The 5,566-nt window shown below is 46.4% G+C and overlaps 1 non-coding gene across 1 annotated transcript; it reads right to left on the bottom strand.

Annotated features, from left to right (window-relative positions):
* Positions 1-2,942: 2,942 nt before the first annotated feature.
* LOC114813936 lies at positions 2,943-3,080 on the bottom strand. Its single transcript, XR_003761680.1, has one exon. It is a non-coding gene; the product is annotated as a small nucleolar RNA SNORA7 (small nucleolar RNA).
* Between the last annotated feature and the right edge of the window lie 2,486 nt (positions 3,081-5,566).

The following is a 5,566-nucleotide window of genomic DNA, read 5'->3' as shown; positions in this document are numbered from 1 at the left end:
TAATCTCCATTTTACAGGTGAGGTAACGGAAGCAAAGAGAATTGAAGTAACTTGCCCAAAGTCACACAGTAGAAAAGTGGCAGAGCAGGATTTAATAATAATAATTTTGATATTTGTTAAGCGCTTACTATGTGCCGAGCACTGTTCTAAGCCCTGAGGTAGATAAAAGGTAATCAGAGTGTCCCACGTGAGGCTCATGGTCTTAGTCCCCATTTTACAGATGAGGTAACTGAGGCACCGAGAAGTTAAGTGACTTGCCTAAAGTCACACAGTCGACAGGTGGCGGAGCCAGGATCAGAACCCATGACCTCTGACTCCTAAACCCGTGCTCTTTCCACTGAGCCACCCTGCTTCTCGAATGGGAACTGAGGAATTGGAACTCAGGTCCCTCTGACTCCCAGGCCCCTGCTCTATACATTAAACCACACTGCCTTCCCGATAAGCCTCATAAAAGCATTTGAAATTATCAACAGACCTGGACTCTGGCCCTAATTCAACTTTCCTGGAAAGTTCGCCAAGATCCTTAGGCTACTCCGAGATGGTGTGGTCAGTTGAGTCAGAATTGAAGTTGACCAGTCTGATCCCTGCCCCGTTGTTCTCCGGGGGAAGCGGTACTTAATGATGGATTTAGAAAATGTTTCCAGCTGAATAGGGAAGAGCAGCAGGGCCTATTGGAAAAAACATGGATCTGGGAGTCAGAGGACCTGTCTTCTAATCCCAGCCCTGCCAAGTGCTTGCTGTTAACTTCTAACTTAACTTCTCTGTGCCTCAGTTACCTTATCTGTAAAATGGGGATTAAATCCTCTTCCCTCCAATTTAGACCCCATGGGTGACAGGGACATTGTCCGACCTGCTAAACGTACACCCACCCCAGCACTTAGTGGCTGAAACATAGTGCTTCACAAATACCATAAAAAAGTGAAGGTTCCGGGACAGATAAGTGGGACCTGGAAATCATTATTTTTATGGGAAATGAAAAGTTTCAGTTCAGTCTCCTCTTCCTCTGTCTTGGAATTATAGGAGCACATTTTCAGTAAGTTGGAACCCAGACTAACAAACACGTAGTCTTGGTTGAACAGTTAATATGGTCATTCGGAACTAAAGTAGGAACGGGGCTTTGTGAGTAAATGCCTGGCGACCAGCTATGTCTCCGTAAGTCTTTACCTAATGGATCTTGGTTTGGAATCCAACTGACTCGAAAAAAGAAAAGTACTCTTAACCAGTCCAAATGTTGCCTCCCAAAACCCTACATCTATGTATGCGTTGAATATGTTCCCACGCCCCTCCCGCTCCCCCCAAGTGCCTGTTTGAGCAGATCTTTCGGTCAGCCCCACAGATCCAGGAAATATTCCTGCATGACAAGAGGATTTTGAGAGCTAGCCAACTTTTCTCCTTCCAGGCAGGCAGAGATAGCATCGCCCCTGCTTTACTAGCAAACTAGCTTATTTATTAAAGACTACACCACGGTCATTTTGGGATTTTGCAGGGGCAGATGATTCGACCGTTGTGAAATCATTCAGGTCGCTTACTTCTGTTCCCATTGCCTGCCTTTTAGTTGGTGACAAACAAACTACAAACAAATTACAAACTAATCTTAGAGAGCGATCGTGTGTGTGTTTCATTTTATCTCTCCTTCTCCAGTGTTTTCCCACTTAATCTTAGATTGTGAGTTCCTCGGGAGCCAGGGACTGTTTCTAATTCTCACATGGCTACTAAGTGCTTAGTATAGTGGTCTACCCACAGTGAGCACTCAATAAATACGATTGACTGACTGACATTGGCATTTAGTACGGGGCTTTTCAAACAACGTGCACTTACTAAACGTTCAGGCGAGGAGGCAGAAGCTGTAGGTTAAGATAGTTTGTTTAATAGAAGCAGTGTGGCCTAGTGGAAAGAGCTGGACCTGAGAGTCAGAGGACCTGCATTCTAATCCTGGTTCCCTTGCTCGTCTGCTGAGTGACCTTGGACAAGTCACTTAACTTTTCTATGCCTCAGGTTTCTCATATGCCAAATGAGGATTAAAATCCTTCTCCCTGCGACTTAGACCGTGAGCCCCAGGTGGGACAGAAACTTTGCCCAGTGTGATGATCTTGTATCTACCCCAGCGCTTAGAACAGAGCCTGGAATATATTAAGCACTTAACCGATACCATTAAGAATAGATGATGTAAATAGTATATACTATAATCATCAGGGTATTGGTTGAGCGCGTACTCTGTGCCAGGCACTGTTCTAAGCACTGGGATGGATACAAGCAAATCGGAATAGACACAGTCCCTGCCCCACAGAGGACTCACCGTCTTAATTCCCATTTTACAGACGAGGGAACCGCGTCACAGAGAAGTGAAGTGACTTGTCCAAGGTCACCCAGCAGTCAGGTGAAGGAGCTGAGATCCGCGTGTGCAGTCTATACACATAAACACATACCTACGGCCAAAGGCAGTGTGGCCCAGTGGAAAGAGCGTGGTACTGGAAGGCGGGAGGCCTGAGCTTTATCTTTGACTTGACTACTTACCTGCTGCATAACCTTGGGGAAAGTCCGTTAACTTCTTTATGCCTTGGTTTCCTCATCTGTAAAATGGGTCAAACATATCTCCGTTCCCTTCCTCTTAGATTTTGAACTTCTTGTGGAAGAGGTTCTGTGCCTGATCTCATCATCTTATATCTACCACAGCATCCAGTTCAGTGTTTGGTACATAGTAAGCACCCAGGATATTGTCTCAGCTTATGCCGTCGGGTTGCCTCCTCCCCATAGTGACTCCACGGACGCATCTCTCCGAGAACACCCCGCTCTCCGTCCGCAAACGTTCTGGTGGTGTATCCACTGAGTTTTCTTGTAAAAATGCAGAGGTAGTTGACCATTTCCTTCTTCCTTGCGGTAAACTTGAGTCTCCACCCTGGACTCTCTCCCGTGCCGCTGCCGCCCAGGACAGAGGAGTTTTGACTTGTAGGAGATCGCCTTCCACTCGCTAGCCGCTGGCCAAGCTAGGAATGGAACGGGTAGGCCTCTGCTTGACTCTCCCTCTCGGAGCCGAGACCGGTAGAGTACTAGAAACTCTCCAGGTGTGATCCTGAGAGGGCACATTATAAATACTATGTGATATACATATATATTTAACAGAATAGATACATATGTATATAGGTTAAATATATACAAATAAATGAACAAAATAAATGAATAAAATAAAAATGAAATAAATGAATACATATGTTAACTATCCAGCTGCCCTTCCTATTCAAAGATATCGGTCGTGAAGCCACCTACGGGGCCCTGTGTGACTGAAAAACCCAGTGTTAAACCCACAGTCTCTACCTCGTTGTGCTTTGCTGTGTGTGTGTGTGTGAGTGCGTATGTGTGTAGGTTTGTTCTAAGGACGTGTTAAAACAAAGCCTCAGACAGTGCTGGATCCCAGCTGAAAAATGTGAGACTATTGCCGCCAATAGACTTCCCTGGCACACTGTCATCAAAAAGGGAATAGCTGGTTTTGAGCAAAAACTTTACCTAGAAAGAAAGCCCCTCAAGGTCACACCTGGAGAGTTTCCAGTACTCAACCAGTCTAGACTATGGGAGGGAGAGTCAAGCGGAGGCCTACCCGTTCCATGCCTAGCTTGGGCAGAGGCTAGCGAGCGGAAGGCAGTCTCCTACAAGTCAAAACTCCCCTGTGCTGGGCAGCAGTGGCACGGGAGAGAATCGAGGGCAGAGACTCGGGTTTCCTGCGTGAAAGAAGGCATTTGTAAGCCACGTCTGTATTTTTACCAAGGAAACTCTATGGACCAGAACGTTTGCAGATGGAGGTGGGGTGATCTGGGAGAGATGTGGCCACGGCGTTGCTATGGGTCAGAAGATGACTCAGCAGCATAAGACAAGACGGGAAATAGAGACAAGAAGGAGAAAGAAAGAAAAAAAAATACACCAGGTGCTAGAAACCTTGATTATGACAGCACAGTAAGGGACAACTTGTTTGTGTGGCCGGTGTGGTCAGAATTATGGATCCCGTATCGGCCGTGCGGGTCAGACATGCATTCTTACGTGCCCTTCGTTGTCAGTGATATCTTCTTCAACTACAAAGGGCAACTATAGAGTGTGTTTGTGTATAGTACAGCGACTGAAAATTGTAGGATATATGGATATATCTTAACCCAATTTCTTCATTCCCATCGATTATGAAGATATGGCTCGAGAAGCGGCGTGACCTAAAGGATAGAGCACAGACCTGGGAGTCAGAAGGACCTGGATCCTAATCCCGGCTCCTCCACTTGTCTCCTGTGGGACCCTGGGCAAGTCACCTCACTTCTCTGTGCCTCCGGTACCTCATCTGTAAAATGGGCCTTGAGACGATGAGTCCCATGTGGGGCAGGGACTGTGTCCAACCCACTTGCTGGTATCCATCCCAGTGCTTAGTGCAGTGCCTGGCACATAGTAAGCCCTCAACAGATACAAATGCCACAGTATGGCTATATCGTTCTCGATCTGTAAAGCCTACATTGCAGAGAATAGATCCTCTCTACTTGCTTTTGTTTTTTTTCCTGAAGGGTCTACCCATGAAAGTGCACCACCGAGAACGAGGGTTGACTTGGAGGTTCAACGTCGGTTCTGAGAAGCACATTAGGGAAGGAATCGGCAGAGGAGCCTCAGCCGCAAGGGGAACAGGTCATCAAGTCCCTAGGAAGGAACATCCTGGTGAGATTTGCTACTCTGGTCTTCGTCGGTGACAGTATGGATTAAGTACCGCATGTAGGCAAATGGACATTTCCTGTCAGTGATGGAGTTAGCCTGGAATCCAGACCTGTTCTTCTCTAGGTAGGGCCATTATCCTAAAGTGCTTTTATCGATCTGTTGACTCTCTGTCTCCCTCCTTCCCTTCCTCTCCCCTCCCGCCCTCCGTGTTCCTAAAGGCTTAGTATCTGGTCTCATACGACCAAGGTTCTTTAAGGGGTGAACGGATGATTTTGAAGTCAGATTAGACAAGCTGAACTTGACCAGTGTGAAAACAGATATTCCCTTTGGAGAAGCTGCATCAGATGAATGAAGGATCTGGATCCCTTTTCTAGCAATACTTCCTCCCCACCCTTCTCCCCCCCCTCCCCGCCACTATGCTTTCGATTGGAATTTGCCCCTGTGATCTTGAAAATTCGGAAACTGAAAGAGTCCTTTCAAGAACTCCGCTCGATCTCACTTTTCTTTTGGCTGTCTGTAAGATACTATTTAGTATTTCATTTTAAGCCAGTTAAACTGTGAAAAACGCTTACACCTATAGCAATAGCAAACATTTCGGTATATACGTGATTTAAAAGTGCAGTACTGTCGCTGCCCTTTGGTGCTGTCAATCAATCGATGGATGGTATTTATTGAGTACTTACTGTATGCAGAGAACTGTACTAAGTGCTCGGCAGAATACAATAGAGCTTGCAGAATAGAGGGGACACGGACATTAAAATAAATTACAGATGGATATGAACGTAAGTTCTGCGGGGGTGGGGTGAAAATCAAAGTGCTAAAGGGGTACAGACCTAAGTGCATAGGCCACGCAGAGGGAGGGAGAAGAGGGGCAGTGAGGGCTTGAGAA

This window comes from Ornithorhynchus anatinus, chromosome 8, assembly GCF_004115215.2.
Source record: "Ornithorhynchus anatinus isolate Pmale09 chromosome 8, mOrnAna1.pri.v4, whole genome shotgun sequence".
NCBI lineage: Eukaryota > Metazoa > Chordata > Mammalia > Monotremata > Ornithorhynchidae > Ornithorhynchus > Ornithorhynchus anatinus.
This window is presented reverse-complemented; position numbering and strand designations above follow the sequence as displayed.